The 14057-nt window shown below is 48.0% G+C and overlaps 1 protein-coding gene across 3 annotated transcripts in view; it reads left to right on the forward strand.

Annotated features, from left to right (window-relative positions):
• GPC4 (glypican 4) overlaps positions 1–14057 on the forward strand; it is a 79346-nt gene that overhangs the window by 14453 nt on the left and 50836 nt on the right. The window contains exon 1 of one of the 3 annotated variants that reach the window (XM_068957043.1): positions 8400–8601. The exons of the other annotated variants lie outside the window; for them this stretch is intronic. The gene's annotated coding sequence lies outside the window, so the exon portion shown is untranslated. Of the gene's footprint in view, positions 1–8399; positions 8602–14057 lie in introns of those variants that run through there. 3 annotated transcript variants of the gene reach the window in all.

Raw genomic sequence — 14057 nt, forward strand, 5'->3', positions numbered from 1 at the left:
CTCCCCCCTTGAGAAGGGGTAACGTGACCGTTGCATGTGTCTGATCGCTCTAATCGGCACCTTTAAAACTGGCCTGAGATGAGATTTTAGGGTGGCCGGGCATTGAAAAAGTCAACGTCCCTTTGCTTGCCCAGGCTCCGATTTCAGGGCAGGATGTTCTTCCTTGTGCCACGAGCGCCCTGGAAGCGTTCGGGGTTTCGGCGCTGCGTGTCCTGCTGGCCAGAGGGCGAGCTAGGACGGTCTGGGCGAGCTAGGGCAGGGGCGACGCGCACAGAAAGGAGATGCTTGAGCTTCCCCAAGCTGAGCGAGCTTCTTCCTGCGAGACCGTGCTGCCGCTGGCCCTGCTTCGGGATTGCTCCCCGGGGCTTGCAGGGCACCAGAGGCTGTTTACCTTTCCGCGAGCGGATTTAGGACTGCCTGGGACGGGGATGACAAAGTCCTGTTTGCACTTCAGCCTCCTCTCCTCCCCCACAGCCCTGCTAGGTTGGTCAGGGACGTGCTTAAAAAGGCAAAATAGAGCCATTTGGTACCTGCCAGTAAAAGCCGTGATGCAGTTGTCCCCTGTTATGATAGGGAGCTTTCAGCCGGCCTTGTTTTTTTTCCATGTTGCTGAAGTGGGACGTGGTGTGTTAGCGGGGCTGTTTGCATAACCAAATCGGCTGTGCGCGTGAGAGCGGTGGGAATTACTGAGCTGTGGCAGGAGGGTAGCGTTGCCCGGATCAAAACAGGGCTTTGCAGGTGCAAGGTCTCGGCAATACCTGGGCTTCTCTCCCGCGTTCAGCGCGGAGGTCCCCGAAACGTGCGCTGTCAAAAATACCCGAGATGTGGCTCTGCGTTAGCTGGAGGGGAAAATACCTTCTTGGGCAGTGAAGCTTGTGCTGAGGATATAGGATCTGTTGCTCTCTTGTGGCTGCAAGGCAGATCTAATCTTTAAGACCCTTCCCAAGCCAGGGAAGGGTGTTTGCAAAGGTAGAGGAGCTTGGACGGCTCACCTCGCGCAGGCAGCGCCATCCGTCGAACGAGCGAGATAGGCAACGCTGCCGTAGACTCGGTTGCCGGAAAAGAAAGATTCCCTGTTGCTGCGAGGAGCGGAGGCGGCCAGCCCGTTCTCGGTTTCTTGCTGCTGCAGCTGTGGGCTCCTCGCTGGGGAGGTGTGCGTGTGCGAGGCGGCACATGGGTTTGGAAGCAGGGTAGATGTGAAGCTGCTTCTGTGAAGGCCAAGAAACATTACGCTATTAATCCCACACAGGTTAAAAAGGAAGACGATCAGAAGGTATATATGTATGTGCTCTCTTTTTGGAGCAGGCTAGAGAGTCAATTCAAACCTTTTGCATAGAAGACCTGTTTCACCAATTTTTTTTTTTCTTTTCCTTCCCAAATCCATTAGTATTGAATAGCATCTTGGCTTCTGCTGCAAGAACCTGGTGGCTTTGAGATGAGACCCACGTCCACTGACCCAGCGCTCGAGGGAAAGATGAAAGCAGCCCCGTGCTCTCGTGTCCTCCTCGTGGATGGTTGGTCCCATGAGGTCTGAGACCACGCAGCTGGTGCCTTTCATCCGGGGCGCTCTAGTGTGTTCTGGAAGGACTTTGCTTAAAACAGACTTTGTGGCAAAGAGGTTGGCTTGCCAGTTGTTGAGAAGATTTGGAGATTTATCTATGCTAATGAGAGGAGGAGTGCTCGTGTGAACCTCCAGACAGATAACGCTGGTTTTCACAGCTGAGCAAAGCAGCCCCCAGCCGACAGAGCTGGTGGCTGGCTTCGTCGGGGAGGGAAGGGGCACGAGGCGGAGGAATTTTTAATTTTGCGATATCCTTATCGCAGTCCTTTCTCCCCTCGCTCCCACCCCTGTTCTCGCCTCTTCCACGGTAGGTTGAACTACTCGGCCTTGCCTTTTCCACAAATACTGGCAGACCTCTGGGCTCAGACCGGGGGAATATATTACAGGTCTGTTCCAGGCAAAGGTTGGCTTTTCTGACATAGGTTACATTATGCTGGTTGAACACAGTAAACTACTTGTGTGAAAGCTGGATTGCTCGCATAACAGATGCCCAGGCAGTTAAAGAAGTAATGCTTGGTGGGAGTAGCAGGCAAGGGCTTAAAAGAACTTTTTTTCCTTTTTTTTTTTTTTTTTCTTTTTCAGATAAAAATCTTATTTACAAGCTCAGCTATGGTCTTAGCTCTGAGGCGATTTGTTGAAGGAGAGATAAAGTTCCCTGAGGAATGAAATGGAAACTGAGCTGCTGCCCGAGTGCCCCGTCCCCAGGGGTTTGGGAGGGAAGAGCTGCTCCGTGGCAAGGGGTTCGGACCGGGGCAGGCAGAGCTGCCCTCGCCTCCTGGGGCTGCTGCTCCAAGGAAGTGTCTACCCCCCCCCCCCCCAAAAAAAAAAAAAAAGTAATAGGTATCCTGAGGGTGTAAATGCACTTTTGGCAGAGTGTGCGCGCTCTCCTGTGGCTGGGGGCTAGGCTGCTTGTTGACGGGATGATTTCTTTGGTTGCCCAGCTCTTAGCTGTGCACAATGGCCCAATTTCAGGGCATTTCAAAGGTCTTGGGAATGTCACACCTTGGGTGTTTTGGTGCTCTGGGTGCTAGACTTCCTCTGTCTCCAGTTGCACAGCTTATTTGCCTTTCTCCGTGTGATGTTTCAGGTTCAGCCATGAGCGTTTTTGGAGGTTTGTCATATTTACACTAACAGTTCTCAGAAAGTTCAGCTGAAAAGAAGCATTTTTTTCCCAGGAAAAAGCCAGGAACCACTAATGTGCGATCTTTGTGTATAAAGTTGCCTTTCTTTGCTTATAAACAGTGACCCTGGGATGGATGTGCGAGTGGACCTGTTTAGATTTCAGTCTGACCCACCTCCTTGCTTTAGTGCTGACTTTCCCTTTGAGCAAAATGTTCTTTCCTGGGTTTTGCCGTAATAACGTGGTGTGAGTTTTTAACCTTTAAAACTGGAACGCCATGTCAAATTGCGGTGTCCTGCTGTTGGCAGCAGCAGATGATTTTCCCCTGAATGTTCTATGTACGAATTGCTCATTAACTTCCCTTATACTCTTTCTTCTGCTGGTTGTGGCAAGCTGGGCTGGCCGGGGGGCCTGTGTTTGTGGCTCCGAGGGCCGATGCTGAGGTAGCGGAGATGCGAAGGTGATGGCTGGTTTGGCCAGTGTGCTTTCTTTCAGGAGGGCCAGGGAGTCAAAAGGTCAGCTAGCTTTTATATACCGTCCTCCTGTGCTGGCTGGGAAGGGACGTGTTTATGGCCGTCTCTGGCCTTCTGAGGTTACCAAGGGTAAATGGAGCAAGGCTGGAAGTCGTCGTGTGCGAACGTCATTGAATTAATTTGGGGTGAGTGTATCGCCAGCTTTGGCAGCGCGTAGAAATGGCGTCTCCTTGGATAACGTCCTCTTCTTCCAAGCTGACCGGGATATTCCTCGTGTTACGGGTCTCGGTGTGGATTCTGCCCAAGCAGAAGTAACACAGGCAATATCCAAGTCTTCGTTCTCAGGCCGATCATGTGGTCCCAAGCCAGATGCGTTAGCGGGACCCCATAACCACAGCGTCTGTCCCGCAGGAAGGACTCCGCGGGGTCCCAATTGCCACAGGTAAATCTGACCTCAAGAGAGAGACCACGAGTCGGGAAGGACAGGCGCCTCTGCCTTGGCCCTGCAGTGGCACTGGAAGAGGAGGTATAAAGACTGAGCTCTGCTTGCCATCCCTTCCAGAGTCCTGCCTTTGGACTGGTTTCCCCAAGCCAGTTTTTCGTCAAATTTATGTGAGTTAATTATATCTGAAGCCCCTTAGTTAGTGCTTCTTTCTAATCTAGCTGAAATCGGGAAGCTGATTCTAAAATCACGAGAGGAGAGAAGACGTGGGGCAAAGAGAAACATCAGGTGTGATCATGCTCGCTGCGCTTCTTCAGGAAATCGGGCTAAAGCAAGGTTTTGGCAGTGTTGCTGATAAAACAAGGAAAGCCCCAACACGCTTTCTGGACAGGGTTGAAAATGAAGTGTGCCACATGCTTGCCGCTTTAGTGAACGTTCATAGTGTGTGAATACTTGGATTCCTGCAGATGAACTCAAATTTAGCTGAGCCTGTGATAATCTGGAGAAGTCTCTCTGGGTCAGCGGCTGCAGTTTCCCCTCCGTTTCCACACCATCCCAGCTCTGGCCATGGGTGGAGGAGAGAGTCAGCCTGGGCTCTGCTGGGAGATGCCAGCAGCCGTCCTCATGGGCTAGGCTTGCAGAGGGGCTCCTCGTGGGGGTACCTCCAGCTCTGTCCTCACCGATGTGGAAATGGGAAGGGCAGTGAGGCTCAGGCTAATGCAGTGCTCCTGCTGGGGCAGCGCACCGCCACGGAGTGCCTGGCTCCTGCTTTAATTTCTGGGGTTAGTGCCGGGGGAGCTTGCACCCGCGTGCAAGGATACGTGTTCTGGAAAGCCTTTCGCCATGTGCTGCAACAGGAGGTTCCCAGCCAAAACACTGGGCCTGAAACTCGGTCAAGCTCTAGTTCTTGCTTTCCCTGGGGGGAACAACTGGGGAGCTGCAAGTGTGGACCAGACCCAATGCTCTGCAGTTCCTCTGGCTACCCAAACTGTCTCTGTGTTGCTGCTATGAAAAGGAAAACTTTCCACTTACAACTGAAGTCTCATTTATGTATGGCCCAGGACCTGCTGTTGGACTGAATTTTGTTCTTAAGCAAATATGACTTTTTGGCTCTTTGGGGGCGAGGGGCAGTAACTGCTCCACGGAGTGGCAGCCCGTTGGCCCTTGGGCAGCCATCAGCCAGGAGAGTTCCTGGCAGAGGAGATGGTTTGTTCAACACAACCTGCATAGGGCTGAACATTGTGGTAGATAATTCAGTTTCATCTGGCTTAGCTGTTCTTAACTGTTTATAGTTTGTGGGCCCTGGGGGGGAGGAATCCAGAGGAGGGACAGCCCCCTGCGTTGCAAGCTAAGGCTGCTGCCTATGTGTGTGCTTGCACAGACCCCTCCGGTCCCCCCTCTGCCGGAGAGCACCCCAGGCTGCCAGAGATCTGCGGGTGGCAAACTGCATATTAAATGCTTCATAGCAGCCGAATTGTCTTGAAAAGTGGTGGATGCAAAATACATTTGAAGATCTGGCCCTTTGTGTGCAGGTCTTTTAAGCTGCTCTAATTTCTTAAGTTATCACTTGCACTGTAACTCTGCACGTCAAGCTGTGTAGGCAGTGGGAGGGGTTATTAATGTGGGTTTTTTCATAGGTAAATATGGTTGTGAAGTAGTATTGACACATGGAAAAGTTTGTGGAGGCTTGCAACAAACGGCACAGAGAAAATCAACTGCTTTGTGATAGGTCTGTGTTGGTTCTTTAGTTTGAATGTCTTTACAAATCCCAATTGTAACAAAGCACATTGTAAAAATGAATACATGTTCTTTTTAATCTTAAAAAGAAAAAACCCCCAAACCCAAACACGCAAAACCTAGTATAAATTTTGCGCATCTGGGAAACAAAGGCATCAGCATTTGCTTGTCAGAGCTAATAAAGTTTGCTTGGATCTTAATTTTTCTGCTTGATTTCACAAAGTAATTGAAACTTCCTTTCTGCTGCAAGCCCTCTCTCTCTCTCTCTCTCTCTCTCTCTCTCTCTCTCTCTTTCTTTTTCTTTAAAGAACTTTTCTTAAAAGAACATCTTTTGGTCAGTGAGTTTATGGAATTTTGCTCAGACGGCAGACGCAGTTTGAGCTTGCTGAACAAGTGGTCAGTCAAAGCTTACCGGACAAATTACTTGCGTCTGCAAGTCATTTCTCCAAGTTGAAAAACACCTAGATCAAATAAACCTTGAACTAGAGGTTTTACAGGAGGTTTTGAGCATGTAAGTGAAGCTTTTGTAATCACAGTGATCTGATAAAATTCTTAAAAAGAGGGTTCCCATAAAGCAAATAGTAGTTCCACTCAAAGTGATAAAACCTACATCTGGTAAACTTTGCTTGCTACCTCCTGATGACCTGTGAAAAAGGCAAATAATTCCTGCTCTGGAGAGGTGAGGACGCCAAACTCTGAGCTGCCTTCAAGCTCGCGCAGCTCTGCGGAGAGCGAGAGCCGTGCCGTACCTGGCCGCAGGCACGTGCATCCAGCCGGCGCTCGGGGCAGGTACCAAAAACATACATCTAAGAGCGAAACAACCACTTTTGAAGAAGGATTTACCCAAGCGGAGGAAAACCTGAACAAGGCTGCAGTAATACTGAAGTGGCTGGCTGACTTGAGAGGCCTTTTCCTCGCGTTAGACGCCGCTCGTCCTCGAGGCTGAGTTTGCAAATGGCATGAATAACATGTATTGTTGTTCGCCTCCCCGTAAGCGTGGCATATTGAGTTTTAGAGGTTAGAATAAGGAGGGGCTGGCTAATTGAAAGCAAACAAACAGCAAAGGCAGGAAAAGAAACATAAAACAGCAAACCCAAACCCACAAATAGAAAGCAGATCTTCCACATTGATTAGTTCAAATTTGTTTATTTGAAGTACCAAAAGTTAGCATCATCGCTCTTTTGGGGTGTCTCTCAAATTTGGCAATATGTTAGCCATGTGTTGTCAAATAATCTTGTAGTAAGAAAAGATTATTTGGAGGGGCCGTTTGTTACCTTAAACCGTAAACTGAAAGGAATACGGCAAACTGCAAAGAGTAGCTTGCAGCCTTGACACGCAGGTGCTGTTCTTGAAAGAACTGCACTCTGCAAAACTTCTGTTTCATGGAGGGTTTTCCTTGGGTGTGTTAAAGAGTATTGAGTGTTTCTTGCAGCTGCTAAGACTTGTAACTTTTTTCCATGTCTTTACTGGAAACAAGTTTAAGAATCATAATGTACTTACTAGCTTTAAGAATGAGTGGAGACCTGAAGAGAGCTTATGGGAAGGACTTTGTACTTTTGGTTTTAAGGATGTTTTGGACTGGAAGATGCTCCTTGTCTTCCAGGAACAGGTCAATAGAGTAGCTGTAATATTTTTTCAGATTTAGGTGAAACACTGGCCTGTTCCCAGTCACAGGAATTATAGTTTCAGCCTATTAACTGTTGGCTGTTAATAAGTCAGTTATGTTTAAATGCAGTGATTGTGCCTGAAATTTCTAAGCTGAATGTTTTGTGTAATATATGCATTTCAAGAATGTCTCCCTAGGAAAAGCAGTAATTTCTCACCGTTTTGCCTTTCCTGTTCAGGAATGAGTAGTGGGCTTGGGGTCATGCCGATGCCATCTCGTAAGGCAGGGCTGTCAAGGCTGGGTGGAAGTTCCCTGCCGCTCCAGCAGCCCAGGTCTAATGCTCTCTCGCATTCAGGCGCATTGTTTATCTTTAACCAAAGGCTTGGATAAACTTCCAAGATAAATTAATGCTGTTAGTTCAACTCAATTTCCTTTGGAGGAGGTTTTCTGGGGTGACTCAGTCATTATAAATATGGAAGTAGCTAGACTTCAAACACTTTGTCTTTTGGACAAAGTTTTCATAGTTGTCTCCTAAAGCAGCAAAGAGTAGCATTTCCTTCAAGTGCATCTTAATTTTTTTTTCCCCTCCCCTCTCTCTTCTCATCTGCATCAGGCTTGCACTCTTAGTTCGCGTCTGACTTTCTGATTAAGAAATAATCAGTGAAGATAGATTAGTCTGTGAGCATTGCAACCCCTCGGACTGGTGCAGCTTGAACAGGAACTAAAGGTCAGGAGCCTGGAGGCACCGTGGGGTCACAACCCTTCTTGTAGGAGGCAGGCTTAACCGTACTGGGGTTTAACAGGCACTTGATTGCATGAAGGAATGTGGTAACAGGATTTAAAGGAAACATACAGAACTAACAAGGATTAAGGCTAATTGTTTGCCCTGATTCTGCTAGGAATGGCAGGATGTGGCTATGAGGGAAATGGTTCCATTCTGCAAGAAGTAAAATCCAGTATTTATGTTCTCTTCACACAGGACTACGTAGGTTTGGTTGATTTACTCTCCATATGAAAAATGGAAAATAGTGACTTGGAAAAAAAAAAAGGTTATTTTGAGTTCGTCTTCCTTAAAGGCCTCGAGCCTGTTGAAGCAAATGTTTCTGCAGTTGGTGGGAAACTTTCTGTAAATTAATGATTCTCACCATGTCTGTGCTCTTGTTTTTGCTGGCATTGCAAAAACTGTCACTTTGTGCAGCGAAATGACATCCCTCTGCTGGCAAGCGTTCATCGTGTAGGCTTAGTTAATACTGATAGGAGTCCTTTTATAGAAGGACTTTGCATGCCTGTGGTTTTGTTTTGAGAAACCGTGGTGATACTGTCAGAGGCATTGTAGCAACCTTGCCTTCTCTTGAAGTTCGGGCTGGCTTCTTGCAGAAAGGCCACAGGTTTCTCTTGGAATCAGGGGAGATTTCGGGATCAGAGGCCCTTGGACTTTGTCCCTGGTGAGCCAAAGTGTCAGGACACCTTGGTTAGAGTGAAACGTGCAGCAAGTGTGACCTGAGGGAGAAGGCTGTGTTAGACCAAGAGTGTCAGTCTTTTGTGTTTTGATGCTCTCGGGAAGACTCCTTCCCAGATGGAAGGACGGAGGGACAATGTGCTTTGGTGCATCAGGAGATGGAGGAGGCCAGCAGGATTGTCCTCCTTGCTGATAAGGTCCAGGTGAGGGGAAGATGGGGCACAGGACATGGCTCTGAAGGATCAGGTTTTAATGCAGGATGATCACTGATCTCTTTCAAATCAGAACTGAAAAGAAAATTGCGTCCAGTTGTTCTCAATTAAATGCTGGCATTAGCCAATACTTGGGGTAAGCTCCCCACCTCTCTGGCAGTGCAGCGGTGCTCTGAAGGGGCAAACAGAAACGTTTCCCCGCTCTGAACTGCAGTCCAGCCCTGGGAGGCGTCTGCGGGATGCCGGGTGCGTGGGGACCGTCCCCTCCTTGGCTGGTGATGGGGGACAGGCTTCAGTGCCCCCTTCTCTCCAGAAGTCCTCGTTCCAAACTGACAGCCCAATTAGTGGCCAGTTTTTAATCTTTCCTGTGCTGGGGGAAGGCAATTACAGGGGTTGTGGTTAGATAGTCTCTGGTTGCCTTGGCTCTCCTTGACACTTGTCAGTCTGGCTCCAGACATGGGTTCATTACAGAAGCTGCTCATTATTTCGCTCAATGGCGAGGGAGGGTAATTCATGCTGGCTGTCAGATCTGTCAGCTGCCTTTGATACGCTGGATTATAAGATGATACTCACTTGTGGCTATTTGCAGGTGTAGATGGGCAACATGCCTGAGTGAACTCATTCTTTCTTGGCCCCTGGGTTTTAACCACTTCTTCTCAGAAGCAGTTTTCTGTCTTTTTGAAGCGTCTTTGTGGATGATGGCAATGTACCGAGGTAGGGGAGGGTGCGTGATTTCCTGGCATGAGTCGACTGTTAGACTGTAGCTGGACTTTGCTACACTTGAAGCCTTAAAACTTTTGCGTCTTTTTGTTCCTGCTTTCAATTAGGAGAAGTCGCGACTCCTGCCCCAGAACATCCCCAAGCGAGCAAGCAAGTGATGCTCTTGCAGATTGAGGAAGTGGACTATTTCCCCTCGGTGCAGAGTTTTGCTTGCTTTTTCCTTCTCCCCTAAAAAGGAAAGGGCTGAATCGGGGGCTGCGGTGCAGGTGCCCCCCGAGCGCTGAGCGAGGAGGGCATGCTGGGAGGAGGAAGCAGATAGTGAAAAGGCGCACCTGTCCAAAGTCCGCCCGGGCCGGCTGCCCGGCGGAAACCCCTGGCTGTGCTGCCTTTGCAGGTTGGGGAACAGGTTCTGACGTTGCAAAGGAAGGTGCGTGGAGCAAGGGGGTTGCATGGGTTTTGTTTGCAAAGCAGAGGGAGCAAAACCGGATCTTCTCCCTGCGTCTCCTGGCATGGAAAGACAGCCCTGTCCTCCCAGGCTGGTTGCAGTTAATGCTGCCGGCGGAGCCAGGCTTGCAGCAAGGCTGTCCTTGTCCTTGTTGGTGGAGATGGCCCTCTGCCGAAGGCAGGAGGAAGGAGTACGTCGCTATGGATGAAAAATGTCACCCTGCTACTTTCTAGATATTTGCATATTTGTACCTTATCCTTCAGTATAGTTGTTTGCAATCTGCAATTTCTTTAATTTTATTTTGAGTTGAAAACAGGAAATTGTGGCTGAATTTCATGAGCTTTGTTTCTTATTTAAGGAATTAAAAACATCTTCAGGTTTTGGGGTTTTTTTATTTTTGCTTAGGTCATAGCTGCCAATTTAAATGCTATCATTATTTTTATTCTTTCTGGTGCATTTTAACACATGGAAATGTTAGCTCCATTTCATGAGATGGCATGTGCCTGCTTTGCTTTTACAAATGGAAAAACTTCACTGTTGTCAGGCCTGTATGTAGCTGGCCACGTCCCAAAGGTAGTCAGAAGAGCATATTTGGAGGGTCGTCACATGGACATCGAATTTATATGGCTATGTAGCTCTTAACTAGGGGGATCTGTATCAGAAAGAGTGCCTCCATAAAGCCATGATCACTAGGTAGAGGAGGACTGTGTGTGTGTTTTTTTTCTTTTAATGAAGCGCGATCACCAGGCAGCCCTCTGCGTGAAGTCCATAAGGCTGCGTCACCATGAAGCATTGCCGAAGCTATCAAGGGTCTTCTCTTGCCAAATCTGTGACTTGCCAGTGGATGACCAGTCCTCTGGCGCAGATGGGTGAAGTAGCGAACATTTCACAAGAAACTACTGTGCGGTTCTGAAACCTGTTTTTATGCTTTGACACTGGCACTAGCTATGTTTAAAAAAGAAAAAAAAAAGACAGAAAAAGCTATTGCCAGTGGTGTATTCCTGTTTTTCTCGCCTGACCGTGTGTGGTGCCTTTCTGATTAGGCGAATGTCCCAGGAGGAGCATGTAGGTGGTTCTGGGGAAGCACAGAAGTAAAGTGGCTGAAGGGTAGCAGGCAAATATTGTTAAGAATGAAAAATGCTCTAGTTCAAATGACAGTGTTTGCAGCAAAATCCATTTTGGTTAAAGCTGTTTTTTGGCAAATATCCCACAGCTTTATGGAAAAAACAAATCTGTTTTTTGGCTTTGTTTGCTTTTTTAATGGGGAATTTGAGGAAAAAATGAGAAGCCCCACAAAGAAAGTAACTGTCTCTCAGCCAGATCTCCTCTCGTTACTATTCCTTCTGCCTGAGGCTTTATAATTCTGCGTATTTGCTGTTCTCAGTAGATTTTTTTTTTCTTTAATTACATGAGATTATACCCAGTGTTTTTTTGGGTTACATTTATAAAATCTCCTGGAGAAACGCAGTTTCCTTTGCGTTGTGGAGTACAATCACTGACTGTAAGTACTTTTTAATGGATTTTCATCTTGACAATTTTATTTTTGTCTCTCCATGTTCTCAGAATTATTGACTCAAAGTATTTGGCTTTCAGACTGTTTTGGTGGCTGCTGGAGGACAGCGTGGGGCCCTCTGCCTCTCTCAGCCGGCCTGGAGATGGGGGTCTCGAGCACTCTGTGTAGCCCTTCTGCTCGCAAGAGAAGTGGTGGGAAAAAAAAAAACCCTAAAGATAACTTTCAGCATAGATTATCTGTTCTGTAACGCAGCTGACTTGGGGCAGGTGTGCAGAGCTATTTCCTGCCTCAAGAGTTCAGTGGGGAGGAAGAGAACTAAGTTCCTTGTTCCTAAGTTCTCACTCAGTGCATCGTAAAGGTTTTTTTTGATTTTGTTTCTTAATAAATTAAAAAAAAAAACACTTGGTTTTCATTGGCGGTTCCTGACTTAGCTAGAGCCAGGGAGAATCCTCTCGTTAACCAGAGCTATTTTAATATCTGAGCTTGCACAAATAATACGTTTAATTATGCAGTTTTTTTTTTTCCCTTGTCTTATTTGTATGTTCAGGTCTTTGTGCGGTTTCTTTCTCTTTTGATGTTTACACAAATGCATTATCTTCATCTGTCTGGTTTATGTTTGGTATGCCACTAATTGAGCCAATATCCTGTTTGTTGAAATGAGAGAGCGCTCTATCATAGTACATTTTTCCAGGGTGTAAAAACCTTGCACTATTTGGGCTGCCCAGTTGGAGAGGAAACTGTTGGTTGTACTGCGGCAATGAAACATGGGTGGTATTTCTCCTCATGTAAACAGGTCTTAGCTGCGAAGGAGCTCTGAAAATCCTGCTGGAGGTAACGCAAGATCTCTTTCTCCTCCTGGCCTCCATGTTGGAGCAGGGTAGAGCGATGGTGGAGAGGTGGCAGCGCCCACCATCTCGGGCGGACGGGGCTTTGGCTGATGTTCCCGCCGTGCTGGCTCTTTGGTTGGGATCAGCGTGGGATCAAGGAGCCGTTCAGGACTATTGTCCCCGGCAGATGGACGCTAACATGTTTTGACCATGACTGGCAGAGAGGGCTACAAAAGCCAACGTGGTACTACCACCTGCTCTCCTCAGGCCAAGCGCTTGGGCTAAAAACGTGTAGGATTCTGGCAATCTTATTTTTTCTTTTTTTTTTTTAATCTGAGCTAGCCCCGCTTAAAAGGGTGCTTTTAAGAGCTCGCGTTGAATAGCTTTTTCCCGCGTTTGCCGGTTGCTCGCACAGCAGGTTGATGTGGAGGACGCTAGCAGAGGGGGCTGTGTCCTGTCCGTAGCCGTGGGGTGGTTTTCAGCGCCCGCTTTTGCCGCTCGGCTGAGGCAGGTTCCCGTTACGGGCAGCCTGGTTGGGGGACAGCCCCTCAAGGGATGGGAGCTATCCAAGAGCTTTTCCTGGCTTGGGGGTGAAATCCTGCTGCTGGGAAGGCGGGGGAGGTTTTCACGTGGTTTTTAGTAGGGCACAAGCTTCTGTCCTGGGTCTTTAGTGGTAAGGGCATTTTGGGGTCACTTTTTATCCCACAGTGTTGGGAGAGGCAGGATATGCAGTTTCCAACAGAGCCCTCGGTTTAGTATCTCTTTCTTTACAATGAATTGCTCTTTCCCTGGAAAGCCGAGACGGCTAGAGGGAAAGGCACGTGGAGCTCCGCTTGAAGGTCGGCTTTCAACGACCTGGTTGTGACTGTGGCACGTGCAGGTGGTCTGGTAACCCAGGGAGGGAGAGATGATGGTTACCACCCCCGAGGAGCACAAAGGAGGATTTTCCTATGCAGAAAGTAATTTTCTTGGGAATTCCCACAGGCCCCAGGGCTTAATAGTGGGAGTGTGGCCCCGCTGGTTGGAGTGGTTCTCGGTCGCTTCCCGTGGTGCCTAGTACCTTGCTTTGCATGTTGTACCGGAACCTCTCTCTTGCTCCAAGCGCTGAAGTGCGCCTGAATTGCAGGTTTTCTTTCCCGCTTTCAGATTAGGTCCTTCTCTGGCATGCAGCTGGCAGCTGAGGCTGCGCAGTGGGGTTGGGGTAGAGCGAGGCGGGAAGGTGCCTTGATTAACTAGTGATGCTTCTCTGAGGGTAAAGCTGCAACCGGCTTTTGTCTGTTGTTTTGGATTGGAGAGGTGAGCTGGGAACCTGTAATGGGGTTCAGCAGTCTGCCCCCACCTTGAGGGCTGTTCTGAAACCACGCACGTAGACCTCAGTGGTAGCATTTGCCCAGACTTGGTCATTCACGGATGTCTCTCTTGTTGGGTCGGTGTCAGGCTAGAAGACAAGCTTTGTGATCATAATTTGGGCTTGAATGAGTGGAAGGCAAGGCCCTCTTTGTGTCCTAAGTTGCTCTTTCCAGAAAAAAATTAAGACTTCTAATGTGCGTTTGACTTAATGTACACACATGGACATAAATCTCTCCTTTCTGTTCGGTCCCTGGCCCTCTTGGCAGTAAATTTATGAACCCAAAGCTGTCAACAAAGTAAGATGGAAAAATAAAAGCCAGACAGACTTTGGTTGTGTACGATATTTTAAGTAACTGTAGGTACCCGCTATGGAAATAATTAGGATTATTTGTTGTGTTGAAGGGAGGTATGTCATTGAGGTATTGTACGCTCTGTAGTTTCCCAGGCCTGCAAGATGGATTAGCAGCTGAGTTAACAGATGCAGTAAAGCTTGACTGAAAATAGTTCACTGTTGTTAAGCGTAGGTGAAAGGGCTTTGGTTTGGGTATCAAAGAGTGTATTTTGACTGCTTGACAGGTTTGCAAAAAATCAT

Source organism: Struthio camelus, chromosome 11 (genome assembly GCF_040807025.1).
Source record: "Struthio camelus isolate bStrCam1 chromosome 11, bStrCam1.hap1, whole genome shotgun sequence".
Classification (NCBI taxonomy): domain Eukaryota; kingdom Metazoa; phylum Chordata; class Aves; order Struthioniformes; family Struthionidae; genus Struthio; species Struthio camelus.